Raw genomic sequence first — 26,908 nt, 5'->3', positions numbered from 1 at the left:
CTGAGGGAGACAGGGGTTACTCTTATGGAACTTTGTGCTGTGTAGTTTTGAGGCTGGGGCATCGCCCTGAATGCTTGGTCGTATTTATCTTCAGGCAATGCTTTCCCAGACTCTTTGGCCACCTGGCCTGGCCCAGCCTGTCATCTCCATCTGGCTCCACTCTCTTCCCCTGCATCTGTAGTAGCCAGGCCATTAGCAATGACTCCAGCTGCACCATAAGCAAAGACCTATCTCACCCAGCAACTGCGGGCTTCTGTCTCCCTCATCTTTTGCCCTGATCATGAAAATTTGATCCCAACCCAAGAGTATTAAACTGAGGCACCTTTCTGCCTCAACACTGATGTGGTGGGAGAGGGCAGAAGATCCATACTGAGATCTTTGGGTACCCCACTGCGTGGTGTGAGGCACCTTTTTGGACTCCAGGCTAAACCTGAGGCTGGGCAGGTTGCAGACTGCAGTGAAAGTCAGTGTGGTTCCAGCCCTGCAACTGGACGTGCCAGAACACAAAGAGAACAATCAAACATTAATATTCATCCTTGAGTGCTGGTGATGGGCCGATTACAGTCTGCAAGGAGGATATCACACTGCTCACGGCAGGGATGGCTTTCTGAGGTATAAAAAGTATTATTGTATATCTAAAATACAGACTTCGAGAAATGTTTTCTTGGCTCCAAGAAGAAAAGCTTCTTTATTTGTGGAGTTAATTTGCATTTACTGTAGCTTGCATTAAAGTTACCCGTTTCCTTTCATTCAAGGGACTTCTCTTTTGTTCATATGAAAGCAGGCAGATTAACCATCTGCAGTGCACGTGTTCCTCCTGCTAATTGCTTATGGGATGTTCCACTTTACACTCCCCAGAACAACTTCCCAAAGACTAAGCCAAAGTCACCACAACTTGCCAACAAGATTACCTGGGAGGGGAGGCTCTGCCACCACAACAAGAAAATGAAGAGTAATACAGGCACGACAGGCACTAAGAGATGGATTTAGTGCCCAATTCTGCTAATATTCTCTATGTTACAATAGCAATCAAAGGCTGTGCCTGTCAGACATCGCTTCCCCGCTGGCCCTGTTAGCATCACGCAAGGAGATCACAGGGGAATGTCAGGCAGCTTTGAAAGGAGCTTGTGACTTCTTGGGTGCATACGGAGAATGTCACAAAGTGTGGCAGTTCTTCTGGCATCCCTGCCTGGCTTGCTAATGAGAACTGCTTTGATTCAGCATCCACCTTTGCCCTTTGTGGTACATAGCAAGGCTTTTAATAACAATATCAATTGGGCTCTGTGGTGCTAGGTGCTGTACCTAATAAAAGAGATGCTTGCTAAAAAGCATTTACAGTCTGAAAAGACTATACAAAAGAGACTGAAAACCCAGGTAAATGAAGACTCAACTTCAGAAAGGTATTTAAATACCTCAGACACCCACCAATGCTAAGAAACTCCCCTGAGACCATAGCAAAACTGGCACAGCTCCCAGTTGGGTAATCCCATTGACAGAAGGGGCATTTCTTCCTCTTCTGATCAATCCTTGGAAAAAAATGGGCAAGGAAATGACTCACCACAGTACCTGCTCTATGGGAACACGGCTTTGTGCCTGGCTCCTGGGTCTGAGTGTTCCTCTGGAGATGTCCTGTTCCCCTAAACCATACCCACAACTCCTGGTAGCTGACATTTTTGCAAGTGTAAATCCTTATCTGTCCCTCCATACAGAACACTCTGTCCTTGGGTCTTACAGCGTTTGAGGATGCATGAGGTATGGATGCATATCGTTGCTGTGCCCTGCTCCTTGGGCAGAGCACATGAGTGGAGCCCGTTGCTTTCTAAAGCACTTGGTCTGGGAGGGACCCCAGCCGGTATGCTTGCTGCATGTCTTCAGTAGGCTTGTACATCTGTGCACCACCTAAAAAATATCCTGAAGACCCCCCTCAGATGTTCTTCTTAGGGGACACCTGGTCATGCTTTTCCCAGGGGAGTTTAGCTTACAGGCATTCAACACTAAGATTTATATATGTTTTAGCTAAGTGGTGCTGATTGCCAACCATTAAAACAAGTTAAAATAAAAGCAAGTGATGCTGCTAAACAAAGGCTTTTAGAGGAGCCAACCTCTGTAAGCAGTTAGAGGGAATTCATTTCCTCCATTTCAAGTGAAAGTTTGCTTATTTTTTATGCTTCTAGGATTAAGAACAAGGATTTCTGCCTCCTTCTGCAGGGCTGAAGAGCCACAGCTTCTGGGGCTCAGAGGAAGAAAAGCAGCAATCATGGGAACTAGAGCATCACGGGTCCCCCCAAATGACGCAGTACCAATTTTCAACATCCAATGACGTTAAGTCCTTTGTGGGAAAGGGCTGCATCTCTAATCTGAGAATCCCAGGATGAAGATTCATCTAAAGCATCACCTTTGCCTTTGCACAAGGGGATTTGTAAAGAACAAAGGCTTCCAATAATCCTCCTCATCTTAACAAAGGATAAGACAAAGTTACAAGCAGTCTGGAGACAGTCTAGTTAGGTTCCAAATTTGGACAGGCAGCTTAAACCAGGGAGATTAAACAATTTGACAGACACAAGTATTTGCGCCTTCCTAAATTGTTTTGACAGAGGACAGCATTTTAGGTTCTTAGATGCTCCTGGCACTGTGCTGGGAAGAGCAGTCCAAATTCCTTGGTTTCCTTCCTGTGAGCAAATACTGGTTCAGACCTTTGGCTGGCACAGACAGGCTTTTCCCTTCTGAGGGCAGGGGAACCCAGCCAATTCCAGCTTGCTGAGCGCCTGGCTTGCTTTCTGAGCTCCAGCGTGGAGGATAAGCGTGCCGGGAGAGTCTTCAGTGAATGAGCCTGTGTGCTCAAGAGACACCATCTGGTTTTTACTGGAAACACTGCAGATTAAAGGTCTCCTAATGGTATTTAATTTAGATTCCACGAGACCTCCAGTGGATAGCTAACAAAGGATCAAAAACATGTTTTTAAAAACATCTCCACTGAGAGGTAGCAAAGCTACTGAAGCTTAGTGGATGTAAGTGTGTAAACACTGCTCAGCAAGCTCCTAAGCACAGGCTTGGTTTCTGGATGCACAGCAAAAGCCAGCAAAAAGCTCTTAAGTTTTTTGTCTCATCTCAAGGCTTCCCATAGGGTTATGATTACGAGATGGGTGCTGGAACCTGGTGGAAGGACTGCAGGCTGCTGGCAGGGTTTGCCCTTTGCCTGGAGCACAGTGGCAGCATGGGCATATTCTTGATTTAACCTTGGTGAATTTAGACCACACAGGGAAAAAATCTGAATGTGTTTCTAGGGAAGAAACTGGCGGCCTCTTTGTGGATGCTCAACATTTCACAGATCAAGCCTTAGACTGATGAGAAGTGGGTTTTGGATGCATCCTTTGGGATCCTCTCTGCTTTCAGAGACTGTGTCTGTGGATCTTTGACCTTGCTGAATCTCAGGCACGTTCACAAGGAGATTGCAATTGCTTGTTTCATGCAGCGTTTACCTGACTTTTATCTGAGTGCAGTCCTCACTTTTTCTATTTGCTGTAATCAAGGAGTCATTGCTGGGATGCCATGAGTGGTGCCGGACCATCATCAGGCTGTCTAACTCTGGATTTCACCACAGCGAAACCTTCTGGTGAGAAGCTGCCCTGCAGAACATACCCAGGCTTCACTGCTTTTACTGCACCCCCTGCCAGCAGTAAGATTCCTGCTGTAGTAGTGCTGTATAGCCTACTCTGAGTCCTCTAGTGCAATGGTACCATAAATCCTCATCTCGATGCTCCAATTATCCCTCTCAGTGCACGTCTGACTTCAGAATCCCATCAGACAACTTCACTTAAATTCTACTAGCGACAGAGTCATTAAGTGCAGTCTGGTCACCCTAATTCGCTTAATAACTTGACATGGACATTTTTCCACCTTTTTTATGCCCATACAGGGAGGTGATTATAATCAGGGAAGTGACTTGGTTCAAATGACATAATTGGTTTTCATATTTATTCCCCCTCACTGATCTCAGTTCAAATGTGCTCAGCTCACAAGTCAAAAAGATGATTTCTTCTAATTATCAGTTCTGCAGAGCTCATCTTGGGCTCTGCAAATCCAGCTGTATCCTTTGTGCCTCTACCATGCTGTCACCAAGAATAAAGTGTTTGCAATCAGGACGCAGTCAGTCATGTTTTGTTGCTAATGTGCAAGGCAGAACGGAAGCTCATTTGCCCCTCCACCCTGCTACTGACTCTGTTGAGTCAAGAGTATAAAAATGCATGTTTCCAGCTTGGGCATGACTGCAGAAGGGAAATGCAGGGGTCTGTGTAGGGGGAACAACGCAAAAGGGGTGTTCCAGGCTGCAGGAAGAGCAGATGATGAGGTGTAGCTGATGAAAAGCATGGTGGATGAAATTACTCATGAGTCAGTGTCCTTGTGCAAAGGGTGACTGGAAGAGCCGTGTTCCCTTGCTTGAAAGCTTCCTGCTCCATGGGCTGAAAGTTTTACAGCAGGCCCCCACAACCTTTGCTGACTCCTTCTGAAGTCGGGAGTTTCGGTCACACAGTCATATTTATAGGACTGTGACACAGTCCCAGAACTGAGGCCATACTTGCATCGATTGACATTCAATCAGTCCCTGTCAGGGATGCCGTGGACCTTCATCACTGAAGCAGTTGTTTCTGCTAATTGAGTTCCTTCTGAACTTTCAGACCTTGCTTTTTTGTAGGCTAAGACAAGATCATGGCTCTTAATGAGAACCTGGAGTTGGGTCACTCTTACTGTGGGAGTGGGAAGGGATACATGAAGGTAAAGTGCAAGAGAGAGAGCACAGCTTTTTCTCCCTGAAGCTGCTGGGTGAAGCCACTTCTTCCCTATGGATAGAGCCACTATAGCCACAGTTTGACCACCCTCCTGGCAGTAGTCACAATGAGTATGACTGTAAAGTGTTGCTCTTGCCAAAGGAAGCAGTGGGTCCTCGGCTTTTATGCCATTCTCATCAGTGTTTTGGCTTAGCAATGACTTAATTTGCTTGTGCATAGAGCTGGCCCTGCTAATGGGTTTGATAGCTCATCAAAATCCAGGGCTTGAATGGGCCTTTGCTCAGGACCTCTATTTAGTGTGTCCATCTGTTGCTTGGATGACACAGATGGCAAAAGCCATATTTCAGCAAGACCTCTGCACATCTCATTGCCCAGCAGCCTGGGGGGGTGAGCTGATGGCAGGGCAAAGGGGAGAAGCAGTAAGTGCTGGAAGTCTTTGTGGGCAGATGGAAAAGAGACTGAGGATCGAGTAGCTGGGGTGTGAAGGCAGATCATTGGATGAGTCACACATTTTTAACAAAGTGGCTTCTACCTGGAACAGGCAGCCAAGGAGCACGGTGCCATCCCCCAGCACTTTCTGACCCAGGATGTAGGTCCTGCTACAGCAAAACGCTGTCAAATGTAAGTGGGTTTAGCAAAGAGCAACTGAACAAAATCCAATGGGCTATGATAGCTGTGGATACAGAGGTCCAGGATCTCAATGTTATGTCCTGGTCTCTGAATTTCCCCAAGCAAACCCACTGCCATTTCAGACATTTAGTGACACATTTCCCACCTCTCCTTCCCTTTCCCTGTGCAATCTGATAGTTCTGGTTTTGTTTTCTGATGCAGTTCCAACATCTCATGGGATTTTGGGGTGTTGTGTGCGTGGGGTGTGGATGAGATGCTCTGGGGGCATTTCTGAATCACATGGCTGCCCTGGGCTGTGGTTGCTGGAGGGGCAGCTTGAAGACCCTTTTCTTCACTTCCAGTCTTGTGTGCCTAATTCCTCCGAAACAATCCCAAAAGGGCAGTCAAACATTTCCATAATAAGGAGCATTTTGAATAAGCAGTTTCTGTCTCTGCCTCATCTGTACGCTTTTCTTAAGACAGCAAGAGTTACTTTTGAAAGTAAGAACAAAAGCCCAAAGAAACTGAATTGAGTTTATTTCCTTCAGACTATTGTAGAAAATGTTAATTATGACGATGAGTGTGTCATGCTCTGTGTTTCTTTCAGTGCTTCAATCTAGAAGGAATGGGTAAATTCTACCTACACTTAAAGTATGAACGATTTTATACACTTATACATTTTTATATATATACATCTATATGCATATATTGTTAAGCTTTCCTAATCTTGCCTACAGCCTTTTTGGAGAAAGTCTGTGCTAGTCTTGCAGATGTGGAGGGGGAATACACCGCTAAACTTGGTGAATGATGCAATGGTTCTGAGCCTGAAATAAAGATAAGGGGAACAATTCCCCAGCTCTATTAATAATTTTCCCAGCAGGAAGAATGATACTCATCCTCCCCTCCAGATTGGTCACTTTCTGCAGTGTTAGAAAATATCAGTCACACATCAAAAATCCTCCTACAGTGAAGGGCTGCTTTTCTCTAAGTTGAAACTTGGATTAACACAGAATACAAATGCAAAGCTGATTGATAGATAATGAGATTTCTTTCCAAAGCTCCTGTTGCTTTCATATTTCTAATCATCTGATGGACAAGTTCACCTCAAGTCAGAAGAGCAGGTGATACCATTTGTTTACCCCTTTAGCATGATGAAGGAGGCTTATAAAAGCTTTTCCTTTTTCTCTGAGTTTGAGATCGACAAAGCAGACAGTCACAGGGAGTTCCTATCAGACACTACCAAGAGTTTTCAAATATCTTGTTTCTGAGGATTTGGCTTATTTTGCTATTTAGTAAATCCATCTGTCCATGAGTCCATCCATCCGCATTGAACTTTGCAGTTGTCTATGCACTGATGTACGAACACCAAATTTACACAAACACACCAACCAACCCATCCACCCTCATATTTCATCATAGAATAGTTTGAGTTGGAACGGACCTTAGAGATCCTCTAGTTCCAACCTCCCTGCCATGGGCAGGGACACCTCCCACTAGACCAGATTGCTCAAAGCCCCATCCAACCTGGCCTTGAGCACTTCCAGGGATGGGAAGCACTCACACATGGCCACTACTGTAACCTCTGCAAAAAAAAAAGCAATCTTTGCCCATCCTAGGCATGAATCACGTCATCAAGTGCAGAGTGAGAAACTGCTGTGAGGTGATTGGAGCTGGTCCTTTGGCCCAGGCAGTAGAGATTTGTGCTATTCCCCCTCGAGCTGGTACACAGCTCAGACGTCAGTGTAGCTCTCATTAAATGCACATTAATCAGAAGCTTTTTAGAGCCTATTTTTTCCCTAGCTTTTGTTATCAGTTCTCCTTGCAGTACTTCAGACTCTGCAGCCAGGCTCAGTGGTTGCAAAGAGACCCAATGAAATTTGTGTAGGACTTGGCACTTCCACAAGGTCCTTTCTAGGAGAACCTGGGCAGGAAGCTAGGCTTGTCCAACCCTGTGGTGACAGGGACATGGCCCCTCTGGGGACTCTGCATCATGCCTGTGCCATTCTTGCAGGGTAACAAGAGTCACTCAGGCCCCAAAACCCAGAGCGTAGGTGTGCTGGGGTTGCTAATGCAGTGGGAGCTCCCAGAGCGGGACCTCATGGTCCTTATCAAGAGAGAAACATCTTTTCTTCAGCAAATTTTACACTCCTCCTCCCAAGGTCGCCTTTCTGATAAATCAAACACAAAAGGGTTACCTTGGATTATATCTAACAGTCTCTGAACAGGATATCGCATCCCAGCATGGCAGGAGCTATCACACTGTGAATGAAAGAAGCATCTTGGAATGTTCACGTGGGGCCATGCAGTTACAAGCCAATTCCCAGCAGTGTTCTGAGCACAGGGGCAAACAGGGAGGTTGGGCATGACAGAGACAGGAGCTGCTGCCTTGCATTCATCCTCTACCCCTGCACGTCCTGCTCCCACCTCATCTTGCCACTACTATTGTCTCTCAGGCCAGGCTGGTGGGAAGCAGACAAGCTCCTTGATACTCCCTTCCCTGGATGGGGAATGATGCTGCCTCCATCCCCACTGGCTCTTGTGTGGGACGAAGAAGTAGTCTGGAAGGCAGAGGATAGGGGAAGAGGACAGCATTTGGGAAGAGAAAGGTGCTGGGAGAGCTGATTCATGGCTCACAGCTGAGGAGGAGGGATGGGAGTCTATGCCTGTTCAGAGGCACCAGCCTGGGGGAAAAAGTGCTGAGTGAGCATCCCTGCCCTGCAGCAAATACCAGCTGAGGCTTTTGCCATTGCCTGTAAGAGAGACCTCTCCTCTGTGTCACTGCCATAGTATCACCCTTGTGAAGCCCCCCTTTACCTTCTCAAGGCTTAGAGAGCTCAAAGGGCAGCCCCAGCATTGCATGATCAAGGTTTGGCTTCATCATTTGTGTCTGGGCCCTCAGTCCTGCCCATACTAATGTGCAGCAACAGGCAGCTCTCACCAGCAACACAAGCTGGGGGGGGGACTCTGAAGGATAAACCACTGGATTTTCCCTTCTACAGGTGGCAGCAACTCAAGCTGCCCAGGCTCAGCTGGCAGCTTTCTTGGGAGCAAGCATGCTGAGAGGACTGTCTATAGAACAATTTTCCATGGGCGCTCAGCTTTGGTGCTTTGGTGCATGGGAGCACAGAGAGCCGCAGTCCTCAGGGCAACAGAAAGCCCAACTCACAGTCAGGCTCATGTGCGAGTCCTGGTGGTGTGACTGGACATGCTGGCTACACTCTGCTCCATGTCCTCCTCAAGGTCATCCAACATCTATCAACCACACAACAGCAGTTGATGTGCAAAGCCTCTTGCCTGTCCTCAGTACCGAGACAGGAGTGGGACCCTAGAGAGCCTCCACTAGCTGGTGTGCACCTCCAGCAGCCCTCAGCCTCCCAGGCCAATTAAAATCCACTTCAAATGATGTGTCTCATCTCCACACCCCTCCGGGGAACTTGTGCACTTCATTAGTGTAATTGGGTGATGTTTTCACTGGCAGGGCACACCCAGCCACTGAACTACTCTGACTGTTCTGCAAGAAGGTCCCATAACTTGAGACATGGTAGGGTGAAGGGGCCCATAAGCTCTGACATCTCAAGAGGACCTTCCATAGCCACTTCTTGTGGGGTTCAGCAAACAATGCAACAGCACTTCTTAAATGGCATCTCTTGTTTCTGTGATGCCTGTGTTGAAACACCTCTGCCCCTCCACTCACTTCATAAAAGCACGCCACAGTGTCTAACTACCCACTGGGTGTCTACAGCTGTGAAAACCTCCCAATTTATCCTCAGACCAGCAGGTAATTATCTAAGCCCCCTGTCACAGATGGGGAAACCAAGGTAGAGAGCTGTGAATTAAAGCATGAATAGTGTGGTCTCTGTGCCCCTGGAAGGTGGGGAGGTTAGCACAAACAGATGTGAGGAGCCCTCCCTCCCTCTTCCAAAGCTGTTTCCAGAGTGTCGTGTTGTGGTTTAAACCCAGTCAGCCATAAATCACGCAGTTGCTCTCTCACTCCCCCCCTTCTTGCCCTCCCCCTGCTCCCAGAGGGATGGGAAGGAGAATCAAAAGAATGTAACTCCCACGGGTTGAGATAAGAACAGTCCAGTAACTAAGGTATAACACAAATCACTACTGCTACCACCAGTGGTAATAATGATAAAGGAAATTACAAGGGAAGAGAATACAACACCTCACCACCCACTGACCGATAACACCCAGCCCGACCAAGTACCAACCGATACCCAGTCCAACCCCAGGAGTGCCCTAGCCCTTCTGGGTCACTCTCAGTTACATCCTGGGCATGACGTGCTGCGGTATGGAATACCTCTTTGGCCAGTTTGGGTCAGGTGTCCTGTCTCTGCTTCCTCCTGGCTTTCCCTCCTCCCTGGCAGAGCATGAGGCTCAGAAAGTCCTTGGTCAGAGTAAACATCTGAGCAGTAACTAAAAACATCGGTGTTATCAGCACTGTTCCCAGGCCGAAAGTCAAAACACAGCACTGCACCAGCTACTAAGGAGGAGAAAAATGACTGCTACTGCTGAACCCAGGACACACAGAAACAGAGGGCGGGAGCAGCAGTTTCTGCATTTCCTAAGGCGTTCCTTCCTCCTAGGACAGTCTGGATGTGGCTGCCCACCTTCTACAGGACTCTGCCCTACCAGCTATCGTGTGGGGCAAAAGATTTCTTTCTCACAGTGGGGGCCAAACTGATGTAAATGAGGCTGGTGCTGGAGTGAAGAGCTGGGGAGGCAGTGGGTGCATGTCTGCAGCCTAATCCTACAGACACAGACCGGGACAAAGTAAATTCAGCGACAGCATAAGGACAGAAGGTTTTAATAGAACCTGACTCAATGAAAAACAAATTTGTGTGGCATTTAAGAGGTCTTCTGCCTCCTCTAAGTACTGGCTCCGAACTGATACAGAGCAGGACTTGTATGGCAGGATTCTCCTCTTCCTGTCTTAAAAGTATTATGAAAGATTAGTGCCTGCTGTCATCATGGTTTGCAGGCATGTTATTGTTATTAATTACGGTTGTTACTGTAGTGCAGATCTACCCGGCATCTGGCCGACAGGCTGCTTGCAGAACCGGGGCTGCCAGCCGCGGAGAGGCAGCCCCTGCTGTCTGGTCAGCTTGGTAGCCAAAACCCCGGCAGCTGCCCGAGCAGCAGAAGCTTACCCGTGCCGTGGCCAGCTGGCTCGGCAGCAGGAGCACAGTGCCAGCCAGCCCGGCTGCAAGCGGCAGCGTGGCTGCCTTCGCACACTGCCTGCCGCAACGCCGGCACACTGGAGAGCACGGGGCAGGGAGCAACCTGTTTGGAGGAGAGCAGCCGCGCGGGCGTGTGGGGCAAAGCTGGGCATAAAATAGGAAAGGGGTTTTGTGAGTGTTCTGAAGCAATGGATTTAGCCCTAGAAGTTTCGTGGGGATCTGCCCTTTCATCAGCTTGAAACGCTTGGGAATGCTAGAAGGCTTTTATGTGGCATTTCTGGGGGCGGGGAAGGACTTTGGTATTTTTAGAGGCTCTCCTTCATCTCTCCTCTGTTGTCTCTGCTTTCTCTCTTTGAAGAAAAGCGGAGAGAGGAAAAGGAAAAAGGAAACACTCAAAATTGGAACAGGAGGGCTTGAAGCTTTGCTGGAAAGCAAAAGAGAAGAAAGCTCCCCTGGTGGCCCTTCCCTGGGGGAAGAATGAAAGGAAATGTGGTGAAATCAAAGTATGTGGAAATGTAAATTTCTAGTAAATACCATAGGGGAAGGAGACTGTGAATATTTAAGTAGTTCTACTTAGTTGTATCAATGGCAGCTCAGTCCTGCTGGGGGGGCTGCCACCTCTCAGAGCCCTGTGATATGGGACCCCTGTAAGGGATTCAGCCGAGGGAACTAATCAGTGTTGCAGCAGAGAGGTACTCCTTGCTCCTTGGGAGTTTCTGTTTTTGCCATGACTTACAGTCATCGCTGCTCTAATGGGAATAGTCTGGTGTTAATGAGCATCCCCAGATGGGATGTCTTGGCTTGCTGTGCTTGACAGCAGGATGCACGAGCCCTAGACAGCTTTGTCACCCCTGGAAGTGGCTGATAGGATTCAGCAGGACCTTCCGTGTGACTCGGACAGGAAAATTAACAAAGGCGTTCACTTCATCCAGAGAGGGAGAAGGTTATTTGCTGAGAAAACTGTTGGAAGAGGAGAAAAGAGCAGCTCAAGATGCTACCTGCCTTTTGTAGAAAAAGTCCATGCAGATCCGTGCCTGGAAGTCTGGGGTCCTGGCAGAGAGGGCTTAGCAGATAGAGTGTTTTTTGCTGCATGTAAGTTTAACAGGTGATTGCTCATTAGTGACTTGTTTGTATTGCACAGAAAAAAGCTTCCTGTGAGGATCTCTTGGTAGTGAGCCTCACAGTTGCACATGCTCAGGGGGCAGTCCTGTCCCGGGGGTGGGGGGGATAGCGGGGTGGGGGAGGAGGGGGGCAGGGACTCGAAGAACCCTGAAGGGTGAGCAGGCTGTGCCCTAAGACACAGCTCCCTTTGGGAGCTCCGTACTGATATGGACACAGAGCCTGAAAGACTCAGGGCTCATCCTTGGTTGTCTCCTCAAGGTGATTCCTAGCCACTCTGCTTAAACCCAGAGCAGGTGAAGCCCTTGACTTGGCGTTACATGTCTGTGCCCAGAGATCCCCTTCCCATTGAGTCTTTGAGCAGGAAAATGAGAAACGACCAAACCATGGGATAATGGGATAAAAAATCAGGACAGAGCCTTTGAACCATTAATTTTTAGCATTCTGATGACTTTCTTCCCGAGGTACTGGCCTTGCTATGACCATGGGAGCTTGGAGCATGGACAGAGCTCTGTTCTGGCAGAAAAGCATGTTTGCGAGAGCTGTGAAGTGCTACCTGGATCCAGGAGGTGCCAAAGGTGCCCAAGATACTCCATGGGACTTCTCCTGGCAGGAGCACGTGAGGTTGTTGGACTGGGTACACTTGTCCCACATCTTTTCCAAAGACGGGGATGGAAGATTGTGACAGGGAAGGAAAATGTAATTAGGAGTTCTTCAAATCTGCCGAATTAGTGCGGACCTGGTCGATAGCAGAGGCAAGAGAGAGTAGGCTTGCTTCTGAGTTTTCAGCAGCATCAAAACGCAGCTGCAGTTCAAAAGTCTATTAAAGAGCCGAGACATACACAGACTATATTAGCCACATGTCAGAAAGCACTTTCTAGAGTAAATCCTACTTAAAAGCCATATGCTAGGAGAAAATTAAATGCTTTTTAGCTCTCAGACAGTTATGTAAACTTGAGAGAGCAGAAAAAAAGGATAACAAATATCAGCAGAGGAACCTTCAGTACATGCTGGTTATTAATGCATTTATCTAGGCCATTTATTTATTGAGGATGTATTTTTTTTTCTGGGGCAGACCTATTAATTCAGACAGCTTAATCGACACCCAATGGGGAAAATGCCATTTTACAAAGTAGCTGATTTCAATATAAACTCCATTTTTTATTTTGTATTTTTCTCCCCAGCCATGACAGTCTGTCAGACTCATTAACAAGATATTAAGCTGCCCCACTCTTTTCTCGAGGACAATAAATTACTATGGAGAAATATGCTGTTGTCTTAACAGATGCCTTTCACAGTGTAAACATCCCTTGACTGATAAGCAGAGAGGGAAAAAGCGCGCAAACTAGCCTTTAAATGCTAAATAAATAACAGAACTGGAAAACTGGTGCTGCAACCAATGCTGTTTTGCTCTGTGAAGAATGCCATACTGCAGGACAGGATGGTTTAGGAGATGGATAATGGGATACAGAGCTTTTTGCTTCGTTGTGGCTTGTCATGTTAATCCATCCTGGCTGTGAAAGAAAGGAGCTTTGCAGCTGTCTGGGAGACTCACGCAGGGAAGTGGCTGGTGAGGGCTGTGGTGCAGGGCTGGATGGCCCCATCTTGCTCTGCATGCATGTTGGTCACAGGAGGTCCTCCCCCTGCCAGGTCCCTTTATCTGGGTGACGGGCACAGCATGGCTTGAAGCAGGAGCTGGCTGTCCTGCAGCTCAGAGGGGCAAAGGGACTATTAGGAGGTGATAATAAGTTGGTGGCCCACAGACCAAAGCGGGCCCATGATGCCACATCATTTGGCACAGGGGAACCCCTGTCAGTCACTGCACTGTCTGTATATGGGCATTTGCAAGGGCATGCAGTTAGGTTATGGCATGATGGCAGTACTCTGCTTGTAGGTGGGTGAGAAACCCACCCCTCTGCAGGGAGCAGGAGGATGTGGGCTGCAGGGTTCATTAGCAAGGGACAGAGCCAACATGCCAGCACTGAGCAGGATTTACTGGATATCCTCTCCAGGTGGGATGGGGAAGACAGGCTTGCAGGTGTCTCTGCATGGGTACCAGCTCCCCCTGTGCAGGGAGGCAAGGTAAAGGCCAAATACCTGGTGCTGCTGGTGTTTGCTCAGCATCATCTGGCTTATTTAAACTCCTCTCTGAGGTCTCTCCACGATAGGCATTTTAGGTTGGGTTCCTCCTTATACAGTAGCAGCTCCACCCAAAGCGGTGTCATGAGACATCATTCCCCAGGATGGCAGCACCTACTCTCACAAGGAACAAATAAATGCCTGCAGTCAGACACACCAACATGAGTTATCTCTCAGGGGCTGGGTCTCAGCCAAGCCACCTGCAAGTCACTATTCAAGTTCCCAGTGCACCCCCATCTCTACACTGAGTGCTGCTGGGCTGTGTTGGTGACTCTTCCATTGCAACTGTAAGTAAAGGGTCTGAGTTCATTGTCTTGGAGCTGAGATTTGTGGCAGGCAAGACAGCAGCTCTGAGAGGGGAGGTTCTGGGTCTGGCTGCGGGGCACGGGCAAGCTGCTCAGGACGGCTTCATCCCTGGCCTAAGAAGATGATCCTGGCTGCTGTCACACCCACAGTATTTGGCACTGGCCATGCTCAAAGCCCTGGTGACCATCACACTGGGGCAGCAAGGAGGAAATGAGAGAGATAATCTTTTGTGCATTTAACCTTAATACTTGCATTTGACCCTGCTCAGGGTCCTTTCCTTATAACTGTTACATCCAGTTTTTTTCCTGTGGGTGCTTTCCCAACACCCCTACTAACTACTGCATTGAGTCAAAAAGTTCCTGGCTTCTCTAGCATCCCCTTTCTCCCTCCCACCCAAACCAACCCTCCCCATCCAACGTGCTCCCAGCTCAGAGCATTGCATTAATGCTCCATTTTATTGCACGCTCTTAATGACGCATCTGCAGATACTTCCCTTCTCTAACTGAGCAAATTCTTGCTGGGATGGAAATTTTAAAATGAGAGTCAGATTGTTTCCACATCACAGGGCACAGCCAGGCTTTAAATACAACAGAATTCCTGAAATCTGTTATCCTGTCACCTAAGCATTTAAATAATTAACTACAGAAACATCCCACAGGCTGGGTAGGAAGGTGAGAGTGTTTGCATTTTAATTGATCACTAAATGCAAAGCAAACAGCTCATGGATCTGTCAATAATTACTTTAGAAGAGGCAGCTGTGGTCACTAAGATGAACTTAATCTACTCAAAGACTCAACAGCATTTACAGGTGTAAGCACTGGCTCTGGCTGTTCACTCTAATGACTTGATTATTCCAATATCATTAGTCCCGTTCCTCTCTTAGTTTTGCTAATGGGCATGCACATAACCAGTCTTTGCTACTGAATCATTCTCCCGCTCCTTTATTTATTCCTTTCACTCTGTGGGGGCTGCAATTGCTTGCTATATCGATGCACATACACATATGGAACTTTTCCTTTTTTTTTTTTTTTTTAATTAGAACTGAAAGGGCAATTTTCTTGCTGAAGGTGGCAATCAGAGGGGAGCGCAGTTCATTTCTGAGGGGCTCCCACCTCCAGATCCCCAGCACATGCTGTGCATCCCGGGCTCCCTTACATAAAGACACATCAGAGCAAAGAAATGAGCCCGGCTGCTGTTAACTGTTGGGATGCTACTGCAGCTCTTCTCTAGCAGCCTGGAATGCTGAAACAAAGCTGGAGCACCCTCTGAGTGTGTTGATTCCTGAATCCATTATGACCTGGCTCCTGGTCCCTCTCTGCACCTCTCTCCAGCAGCTTGACAGAGCCAGCCCCAAGCTGGCTTACTCTCTCTGTTCAGCCTCTCTCCACTGTCCCCTTCCTTCCCCGCTGCCCCAAAGACCCCACACCATCTTGGTTTCATAATGCTGTTCCGAAAACCTTGGGTCTGCCGGGGGGGCAGCTGCCTCCACTTGGTTGCCCGCAGCTCCTCTCTATGGAGCCTGCCGCTGTGTTGAGGGCTTGGTGGAGGCTCTGTTAATGAGGAGTGGTGCAGAGGACTCTGAAGCTCCGTTGGTAAAAATCTCCCTGGGACTGACCCAAATCTATTTCAGTACTCCAGGGACAGTTATTTTTCAGGATTTTCCATGAAATGACGTGTCAGCAGCTGCATTTCCACCAGTCCCAGGTGGGAGATGGCTGCGGGGGGCAGTGACTGCAGGGAGACAGATAATTTTGCGCTTTCTGGATGGTCCTTGAGTAAATGAAGGATAGAGGTGAACAAAATGAGATGGTGGGGGACAGTGAGCTTTGCAGACTCACCGAGCATTGCTGAGCACCAGTAATGCCCCTCACTATACACCCATACATGCATACACCCAGTGCTGCATTTGGAGTAGCACTGATTAAGCCTTTCACAGGCCATTACCATCATTAAGAATATGAAGCCCACCTGTGCCTCTCTTCAGAAACCACTTTCATCCTGTCCTTCCCTTTCCTGGGGAAAACCAAACTGGTCTGTCATCAGAGTCTCCCCATTAGTTGACACACATCCAGCCTGTCCCTGTTTGCAGTGACAGCCCTTAGGAAAGCTCTTTTGTAGAATTTTGGGTTGGAAGAAGCAATCACTTCCCACTGAAATATATGTTGGCACTGGAAAGCATCTCCAGCCCTGGCTTTCTGCAAATTGCCATCCTTCAGAAGGGTAAGCGTCAATATACTCTGGTGCATGTCCCAGGCAGTGGGTTTCAAGAGGAAAAGTTCTGCCTCCTGGCCACAAACACCCTGGAGGAGGCACAAACCAAAGGCACAGGGGATGGTGGTGACAGCAGGATACAGGACAGAGCCATGGAATGTCACCACACATTGGTTTGCGCTCCTACACACAGGAGCAGTGGGCAGCCTGGGTGATGCCCAGCCTTAGGCTTTGGTGCTCTCCTCTGCCTTGGGCTACCCATAGGACCTGAGGCAGGACAACATGTCTTGAAGAATTCCCAACAGATTTAGCCAGGAGTGGCCTTAGAGGCTATGGGACTTGTTCTTCCTCAGTTTCTTAGCAGGGTAGCACGGATGGGAGGGCATCCCCTCTTTCTTTGTGTATATCCCAGGGTGAGGAGGAGTACAGGCACCCTGCTATTGCTTCAAGCCCAGATTTCTCTGCACCCCATGGCCAGGTGGACATGCCTCTTTCAACCAACCACCACTGCATTTATGCAGCACATAAGACACCTGAGGCAGTGCAGGGCAGAGGGGGAAGTCCACTGCATGATCCCTGTAAAAGTGTTAGTATTTTTTCATTCAGCAATGGGCCAAAACTGCCTGCTTTCAACTCAAACCCCTTGTTTAGTCCAAAATCCAGCAGGACACAGGACTAGACTCACCCTTTTCAAAACCAGTTAGCTAAAAGAAGGGAAGAAACCTCCCCTGCAGGCATCCTGGCTTTGCCTGGAGGTGGTGGTGATGTTTATTTGAAGTCACACCACTCTGGGTTCAGGACACGCACCGCAGCCAGCTCTGACTTTGCCATCCCTGGCCCTCCCGAGGATGAAGCAGTGATGGGGGCTGCTGCTTTTAACCCTGAGCACGGAGCTTCTTGCGGGAGTGTGAAAAAGTGCTTCGTAGGTGGATTATTTGCCTTGGCATTAAGCTTGAATAAACAGGCAGAGGACACTTGGGTGAGGGATGGAGGGCACTGAGCACAGAAACAAGCTAATGAATGTAGCATCCTTGAGTATGTGAAGGAAGGGAAGGCAGACAGAGCTGTCTGTGTGGGAGGCCTCAGCACTGACAATACACTAATCAGTACAGCTTCTGCCTCAGCCTTGCTATTGCTCATGCATTAGTTGAGCTATTATCATAAAGCTTTCCCTTTGCCTACCCCTTAGGTGGTTCTGGCTCACAACAAAAACCAGCCTTTGGTCTTCTCGGGAGTATAGAATGCATGAGATCGCCTGTGACCAGCGAAGAGCTGGGGAGCCTTGTACGGCTCCCACATCTGCTTGTCTGCTTTCTACACCTTTGCTGTCCGTATCGCAGCCTGATGGAGTCAGTCTCCTTTTCCCAGGTTGTGTGGTGCAAATATTTATTCAGCTACCCTGCTCAGGGCATCTTTGTGAGAGACAGAAGTGTTTTATAAAATCAAATCCCCTTTATTTTTTGGGGCAGAAGGATGATGCTAGGAAGATGTTTGTGCCGCTGCCACAAGCTCCGCCGCTGTCCATGGTCAGCAATGTCCCAGCCCCCCTGTTCATTGTGCCCATGAGGACCCCTGTGCTGTGTGCACTGGGTTGCAGCCTTTTTTCCCCTCTTTGTTCCATTGATCAGTGAGATGGGAACAAGCCTGGGCTATTTGGCTGTGTCTTCCCTGAAGTAACACAGGATAAATAACTCCCTTGGGTAGTCTTTGGGAGAGCTCCCCGGAAAATGGAAAAGGCTGAAAACAGGTTTTTTAACAATCCCTGCCACGGCTCCGCCACCAGCCTCTTTGACTTCCTGATTTATTTCTTTTCAGGAGTGAGCCAGACCGTAAAATCACTTTGAAGTTTTGCTCTTGAGACGAAACATCAAGAAAGTATTAATACAACCAATTTTTTTTTTATGATAGGGGAAAAAAAGAGAGCCAAGCAGAAATAAGCAGAGCTCCTGCAGAGTTGTTTACTCTAGATTAAACTGTCCCAGACTCTCCAGATCTTAACAGCTTTAGCCGAGGAACAGCCTGGAAGTGATTAATTTATAAGGTGACAAATATCACTTGCAGGCAAGAGGCAATTCGACTGTTTGGCTGAGAGTGAAGAGACTGTAAACAGGTTGTTTCACCTTGTGAACAATACATTTGCTTTCAAGTTGGGGGTAAGATTCAGTGGTCGGTGTACCTTGGGTTTTGGTATGGGACCCAGAGCCTTCCCACCACAGCTTTGCTGGTGTTGCCGTTGGTCTTCTACCAGGTGATGGCTGTTCACAGCTATGCATGACCTGAAGGTCACTCCCCCCCACCCCCGGAGAGCTGCCCCAGCTAGTGACTCAACCAGACCTCTGCTGGGTTGTTCTGGTCAGGCACATGGGTTTTTAGAGAGAGGGTGCAGCTGTGATGCTCATCCCGGGGGGACACAGCAATGCAAATGGGATGGGGCTAGAGCCACTTCGTGGGCGCAGGCACAGTTACCTGTCTCGTGAGTTATCCCCAGAAAGCCAGATCATCTCTCAGGACTAGTGACATTAATTGTGCCTGGATGAAAGCAGACACACGCCGCTTAATTTATTTTTCCTGTATTGCGGTTGATTGCTTGTTATTCTATTACCCCCCCACTGGATAGATCTTGTACTCAATTATTACACTGATGACCTGCCTTTGCTGTTAATGTGACACTCTTGTTTCCTCCTCACTACAACAACCTCTGAAATAACATAATGCATCAGTTCCGTGCAGCAGCACACGGGGCCAGGCGTTGTGCAGTTCCAACGAGCGGATGCAGAGCAATTCTGGCAGCATGAGACACGATCCTTTTGTGATATTGGTTTAATGAAACATTTTGCGAGTTGTAGTTGTCTCTGCTGCTGTCCCTAGGCTCTGTGTTTCGACCAGGCACTGGAGGCTTGAGAATTATTGATCTGGGTAAGTCAGGAAGTTGTGAACAAGGTTGTTCCCTCCAACAGAAGGACTGATCTTGCAGGAGATATATGAAGGCACGGGCTCACTCCTTGTATCTACCGCAGCTTTCCCATATATCTTCATGGTGAAATATTCTCTGGCTCAACTAAGACAATAATTTGAGGAAGGCTGAGGGCTCAAGGAATCACAAAGAGTTGGCTTCCTACAACCAGGATGTGGGATGCCTTTGTAGCCTAACAGATTATACAACAGGATGCAATACAAACCAAGACTTGAGCTGTCTTCTTCCCAATCATGCTGACTTGGAAAATCACTCCTTCCCCTGTGACATGGTGCCTTTTGTGTAGTGAGAGGAGAGTACCAGTCTGCCACTCTGAGCCCCAGGTTTAACCTTCTGGGTGGTCTGCAAAGCTCAGAAGGGAAGCGGGTCACAACCACAGAGACTGAGTGAGACCCTGGAGGAGGCCCATCTGCAGAGCAAAAGATGCTCTTCCTGCCACAGTGATTTGCTTTCAGAGGTCACCTGTCTTGAGCTCTCCACCAAGGTTCTTGGGCCTAGGATGGTTTCCTCCCTTCTTGTACTCTCTGCAAAGGTTTGTCTCCAATGTCTACAGTGTCAGGTAGCTCTCTTGCATCCTCTGTGTAGCTGCGCCCATGCTGCATAAAGATCATGCTAGAAATTATTTGATTCCCCATAAACTGTGGCTGGGACCGTTTAGGACAAACAGGTATGGAAAAGTGAGAGGCTGGTCCTCTGCAGAAGGGTGCAGGGTGACTCCAGCTGTGCTCCAAGCAGACCCACACTCCCTCTCCCCAGCCTGAATGAAGCCCTGTTGCTCCACAGTACAGTGTGTGAAGAGCCTGGGTGGCTTTTCCTTCCTGAGTACATCCTCCAGCACTGATGTGTTTCGGAACAAGAGTTTCCCCAGTTCTTTTCTACCAGTTACAGAGAATGCCCCTTCCACAAGACAGCTATTCCCTGACTCCATTTCTTCGTTTATATTACTGGCTGCAAACGGGCTTTGTCCTTCCAATAAAGTCTCAAAAAAAGCTGGTTTGAAGGACGTTCCTGAAGGATACCACATCTCCAGATCTCAGCAATGTTCATCTGCTTACTGCTGAAGGCAGTGCTTCAGGTGGTTTTAGGGAGCTGTGACCATTGTAGGGCTATTGGACAGACCCCATGCAGGGGTGAGGAGTGCCTGCTTCCCTTCACTGCAAAACATAGAAGCAGATTATCCTCAAAACTCAGCCACTGAATGGCAGTTAAAATCCGTAATGCGGCAGGTCCTTCCAAACCATGGCCAAAACCTATTAACTGAGCCTCATTCTGGTGCTGCCAGTGTTTTATCTGCCCCATGAATTCATGGTCAGGGGCTTGATCTTGGCCTCTGGTGATGACCCTCTGGATGGCTGTTCAGTCCCTGGGGGCATGCCTGCTCATGCCGAACTTTCTCCTGTGGACCAGCCGATAAAATATTCCTGGCACTAACAACTGATCTTGGAGGTGTTTTATTCCCTCTTCACACAATGTCCTAGTTTCTCATAAACGCAGGAAGATGCAGCCTCCAGTTCTGCGTGGTATAGAAGTGCCATTAGGGCAGTCAGCGCCAGCCTGAGCAGGAGGCAATTTAGGATGATAGCTTGCTAAAACAGTTGAGCAACCCACTGTCAATTCAAAAGCTTTCTGGCAGCTCTCTCTTCATTTTAGAGATTTCTATCTTAACAGACCTGTGAAGAAACGGATTAGTAGAGATAAATTGGATAGCAACTTGGCCAAAAGTGTCAGCAAAGCTAGATTATGGCTCTCTGATGCTATGTAATGCTTGGTAATGCTGTCAGAGGTTTCTCTGACGTCTTGGAAGAAGCTTTTGTGGGACTTTGCAGAGAGCACAGAACTGAGAAGGGAGCAGGCAGTGCCCTGTGCTGATTTTCATGCTGGTGGTTTGAGGCTGTTTTGCACTCAGCTACTGTCCTGTCCATATCTGGCTATGCTGACTGCCTGTACCCTAACCTTCTCCGTGAAAGAGGAAGGGGGTCTGTCAGAACACAAGGACTTCAGGCTTGATGCCATCTTCAACTTGTTCCTTGTATATGTCATTCCTCCTCCCTGGCTGCATGTAAAGCTGAGGGAACACCCCCTGTGAATTTACCCCATTTGAAGTCCTGAGTTGCGGCAAGCATTCCAGTGCGGGTGCCTTGGCACTTGTACAATTCTCTGTGATGCTTACCCTCCTCTCTGATCTTGTCCAGATGTCACCACCATTTGTTAAATACAGCAGATTTTGCAACTTTGCATGCAGCTGCTTAGCATCATCCAGCTTCGATACAAAGAGCTTCACAGTGGAGGATATCTGTGAGCACGTTCCTTTCTGCCCATAAATTCAGATCTTCTTTCTTTTAAATCCTGACTATATGAACTCCATTCTATTTACTCCATTACCCGCAGGCAAATTGTAAGTTGATAGCCCTGTACGTCGTCTGGGAGGCTGTGCTTTGAGCAGCCACTGCAGCTCAGAAACTCCTAATAATTAATAATGCTCTGCTATGAAGGGGAGGGTTGGGGACCAAGGGAGCCCCTAATTACTCAAGATAAAAATGATAGGAAATACTCCAAGACAAATGTACTGTAAAGGCTCCCCAGTCTATTAACCACTGAGATTGTACTGAAGCTACTCAGTTTAAACCTTATTTGCACTATTTCCTCATTTAATCCACCTACTTTTGTAGGCAGACAGACAGATGGAGAGGGACTGATCCCTCTGTCACTCCTCACCATGCTATCTGCTGACTTCCCTCTGCCTGATACCATAATCTAGTGGCCTCTGTCTGCATTTCTTTAAGGTGTTCAAAGTTGTTCTTTGATAGATAAATCCTCCTGCAGCTTAAACTGCCAAATCTGAAATAGTTCTGGATAGAGCAGGGATTAAGCAGCAAACCCTTATTTATTTAGAACTTGGTGCTCGAAACAGACTGTTCCTGCCATTCCTATGAGGCACTGCCTGCTCTGCCCCTGCAGGCTCATGATGTGCAGAGGACCACATCTGGCACTGACCTGCCCTGGGAACAGAGGGAGAATCCCCTGACTGAGCGGGAGTTGAGGGAGAAGGCGGGGGGGAATGCCCTGAGGAATGGCTGGGGACCACAGGGGATGCAGGAAGTGAAAGCCTCATCTGTCCACAGAATTTCCTATCATAGTGCTTTTCATCTGCTTGCTCTAAGAGTGCTTGCAAATCTGGATGGAAACATCCTTGGGCATAGTTATTTTATTAATATGCTGATTTTTTAAAAAAATGCACTGAATTTAAACATTGAGTTGTGTTCGCTGCATGTCTGGAGATGTTTTGGAAACTACCTAGCAGTAATTTGGCTTCTGACCCTAGTCAAAATGGGAATCCTCAGAAAAATCTATGAAAGATGGTATCTGGGGTCCAAACTGGCAGGTAATGTAGTCTTCAAAGCTAATCACTTCATGCCCTTTTGTTGACTGGCAGCTTCAAAATTGAATGTCTCTGGTTGTTGCTCTTGGGAGCAGAGCTTCCTGTGGCTGTTCCTCAGCAAACAGTGATTAAACTGCAGCTTTATGCTGCCAGGGAGAAAAAAAAAGGGGGGGGAAAAAAGCAGCTTTGTAAACAAGCTCTCAGGAGAAGCCCTCCAGCTCACCCTGCTCACCTTCTGCAGTCAAAATGCGAGCACCAGCTTCCTCCTTCCAAATCCTGAGGTTCACTTAAACATTGCCAGACGGAACTGCTTGATTTTTTATTTTAAATACAGTTGGGAAACTCAGTTGTAGTTTTGATTCTGCCACTGCTCAGCTTCTGATTTTTCTGGCTTGACAGTGAGCTGCACTCACAGAGGCAGGGTACCTGGAGCCCTAGCTACACAGGGCAAAGACTTGGGAATCACCCATTGCCCAGGCAAAGCTCTCCGCTGGCTCGTTCCTTCTCTATAGGTTGCTCAGAGACTCTGCACCCCAAATAGGAGCTGCCTTGGCCAGACCTTAGGGTGCTAATGTATAGCAGGGTTGTGTGGTATCGTTCCTGACACATGGATTTACTGCCAGAATGCAGCCGATCCAACGCTCTCGGCATGTTGCTTCCTCATATTTACCTGCTGAGAAACTCTTCTGCAAGAACATTTGGGAATGAGACACCCAAGCACACCATAAATAAGCAATCACATTTTTGTTTGTTTTGCCATCCTCTGACTTTTTTATCCTCTATTCTCTATTTTCACTTAGAGGTACTCAGACCAGACGTGACTGCAATGATGCCACACAAGCCACCTGCAGCTGCCTCATCCCCGTGCCAGGGCTCTGGAGCAGACACTGGTTTGAGAGGTCAAAGCAGACGCTGATAACAATAAATGCTGAGATTAAACCCAGAAGAATCAGTCATTTTCTTTATGCCTTCCAAATAAAGCCTATTCCCATTGAAGAGGGGCTCATTATTATAGCATCATGAGAGGAGGGATGTTGCTATATAACTAATGTGATGATTTCAGGTACAGTTGCTGATGCTTGATTAAATATTCTGGGATCAAGCAGACTGCTTAGATTGAACGGGCCATTATTCTATCCTGCTAATAGCAGACACACAGAAGCACATTATAATGAAACCCAGGATAAATGTCATAGCTAAACTTTGATGAGAAGTGCTTGTGGCTTTATGCACATCCAGGTATGACGGATGAAAGGCAGAGGACGGATTCTGCAGCATCCTTCAGATCGGCGCATGGCAGCATGTTGTAGTTGTGCTGTATTGGGGGAGCTGGGGATATAAAATATAAGGTAATTCCAGAGACCTGAAGGAGTAGACTAGATCTATTCCTACTGCCTGAACTGATGATAATGCCTGCAATGGCCTGGGTTCACAGAAGCTGGTACGGGAGGTGGGTAATGGGACCCTGAGTCCCAAGCCCTGATGTGGGTTTGGGGATGCACTTGAGTGCTGTGGGCAGCACTGGTCTCTGCACTAGTGTAGGATGAAGGGGGTTAGAGGGGTTTCAGAGAAGGCTGGAGTGATGCAGGGAATGGGAGAGCTGCCTCATGAGTAGAGAATGAGAAAGCTGGGATTCTTAGAAGGGAGAGGAGAAGGCTTGAGAGGGATGAAATCATGCAGGCTTAGGTAAAGGTGTCTTAACTTGTTCGCCACATCCCACAGCACACTCACTGGAACTAGCAGGATACCTGTTTAAACTAGATACAAGGTGCCAGTTTTTTTCACAGAGGTAGCATATTTCTGAAACACAGTGCCTGGAGATTGTGGAAGCTGACAGTGTTAACAGGGTCAGCGTTGCTGTTCGATGCAAGAGCTGGTGTTATTGTGGCTGCCCTTCAACCTATGGCACAGGGCAGAAACAGCATCAGCAAAGCACTACCCCAGTGCTCAGTGCTTGGCAAACTTTCCTTGTTTCTCAGTGTAAGCTATTCAAGTAAAGACTGAAAAATTCCAGGGGTTGCTTTGCAAGTGGAATATTGTCATTATCAGCATGGGGTGTCACTAAAAACCTGATTCATCTGGATCCCCCTGGAATGACATGTTTAATATGAATTATTTCTTATCCCACAGCAATTTTCTGACTGCTCCTCACTATAGATATGCAAGATATAGAAAATGGTACATACCTCCTTTCATGCAGACAATGTGGAAATTAAACCACTTGGTTCCTCAAGGGTCTTATTTTCCCCGTGAGAAGGAGCCCAGGCAGCAGAGCTGGCAGGCTGGTTTATCACTTTTGTTTGCAGGGACACAGCCCTAGTCAAAGCCCCCTGGGGACACACTGTTTGTGTCCAGCAGCCCCTGTCAGGTTCAGTGCAGCTGGCTTCCACCTCTCTTTCCGTGAGATAAAAGCCAGCCAGGGATGCTCCTGTAAAGGTGAAGTCTTGTAAAGGTAAAATCCCCAAAACTGTTCAGATGAAGCATAAGAAAAGGGGTTCATTTGCTCATCCCACCAGAACCTGCCTGCCCCACCTAGCATAAGTCATTTCCCAGAGCTTTTCCTCTTGGAAGTGTTTTCCATCATTTCTCTGAGGTTCTCTTCCAGCCTTCACGCTGGTTCAGTGCCATCTTGCTGGTCCTACCCAAGTTTCCCTTTCTGAGCTGGAGATGCTGGCCCAGCCCCTGAGAATCAGGGGGTGTACTGTGCCCTAAAGTTCAGCAGAGAAAGCAGCCCTGTGGCTGGAGAGTCCCTGGCCCGTTTGCAGACTGAGGTAGCCATGCACAGATAAAGCCCTGAGCAGGACCTGGGTTTACAGGCTGGGCAATGCATAGGTCTAAGTATGAAAGAGGACCATCGTCTGCTTTGCATGGCTCAGCCGCAGTGCTCCTGCATGGGCAGCTCAGGGTACACCAGACACGCGTGACAGCAGTGTGTAATGAGTGTGTGTGAGTCTCTGCATGTGTCCGCCCCATTTGCTTGCCTCTGAGAGTACATATGTTTGCAAGCACACGTGTGAGCCTGCATGTCCGGACTCCTAACCCCATTTCTCTGTGAAGAAGCCACTCAAGAGCTCTTTCCAAGTTAACATTTCCAATAAAGAAACCTGCGTAAATGATGCGTAAACCTTTTATGAATCAAGCCCTTAATCAGGACGTCGGGTTTCCGAGCACATCCTTCAGGCCTAACAGCCCTTTAATGCATTCATCACATTAAGAGTTAATTTACAACACGCGGTTTGAGACGAGCTCTCGGCCCTTCGGTGAGGATCTGCCTGAAGTGCGAGCCTTGCTTTAACAACCCAAATGTATTCCACTCTCAGGGAAAAAAAATTACCCCTCATATTTTTGCCCTTCAAGGGAGACTCTGGGCCATGGAACAACATAGCAATGGTCTGACAGGACCACCACTGCGTTCATGAATTTTAGATGCCTGTGAGAAATTATCTATTTTGCTGGACCCTTGCTGGGCTCAATCAGTTCCTCCGTGGTTGGTGATAATTAAGAGCCGGTATGATGCAAAGAGGATATTTTAGAAACCGCTTGACAACAAGGCTCCCATCCCAGTAGCTTTGGTCTCTTCTCTACCTCCCAGGACATGTCTCTTCTCTCTCTTTCCCCAGAAAGGTTTCAGTGTGTTTGATGTGTTCCCAGTTTCCAGGAAATCAGCTTTCATGTCCAGAGTTTGTGTATTTCTAAGCAGAAATGATAATTATATTAGGAAGGAAAGGAGTTCATTGACTAACGTCATCTGCCCATGCAGGATGTTGGGAAGTTTTGGGGCTGGACAGCAGAGCTCTGTGGTTGATGCAGAGCACTGTAGTCGATGCAGAGCTACTATCAGAAAGGCAAATCTTCCCCTACTTTTCACTTTTCTTCCTCTCTCTGTTTTCTAAGAAGATGACAATTTACAGACCATTTTATTCATTTGAGATGGTATTACTATGGAGCATAGCCACAAATCTGCTACTGAAATAAAAAGGCCATGTAAAATGCTTTATTAAGCAGCATCTTACCCGGGGTAGCAAAGCTTTGCAGATCCAGAAGGTCTCATTGTAACACTTACTGCATTGTTCATGCCATATCCTCTTTCGTTTTCTCTCTCACAGTAACAGGTCAAACCTTGAAACACAGGAGACATGAAGGGAGATTGCAAAGCCATCTCCCCCTTCCTCAACCACTCCATCCTGCTTGCTGCACCAGT

The sequence above is a fragment of the Lathamus discolor genome, chromosome 3, assembly GCF_037157495.1.
Source record: "Lathamus discolor isolate bLatDis1 chromosome 3, bLatDis1.hap1, whole genome shotgun sequence".
Taxonomy (NCBI): domain Eukaryota; kingdom Metazoa; phylum Chordata; class Aves; order Psittaciformes; family Psittacidae; genus Lathamus; species Lathamus discolor.
Note: the sequence above shows the minus strand (reverse complement) of the source record.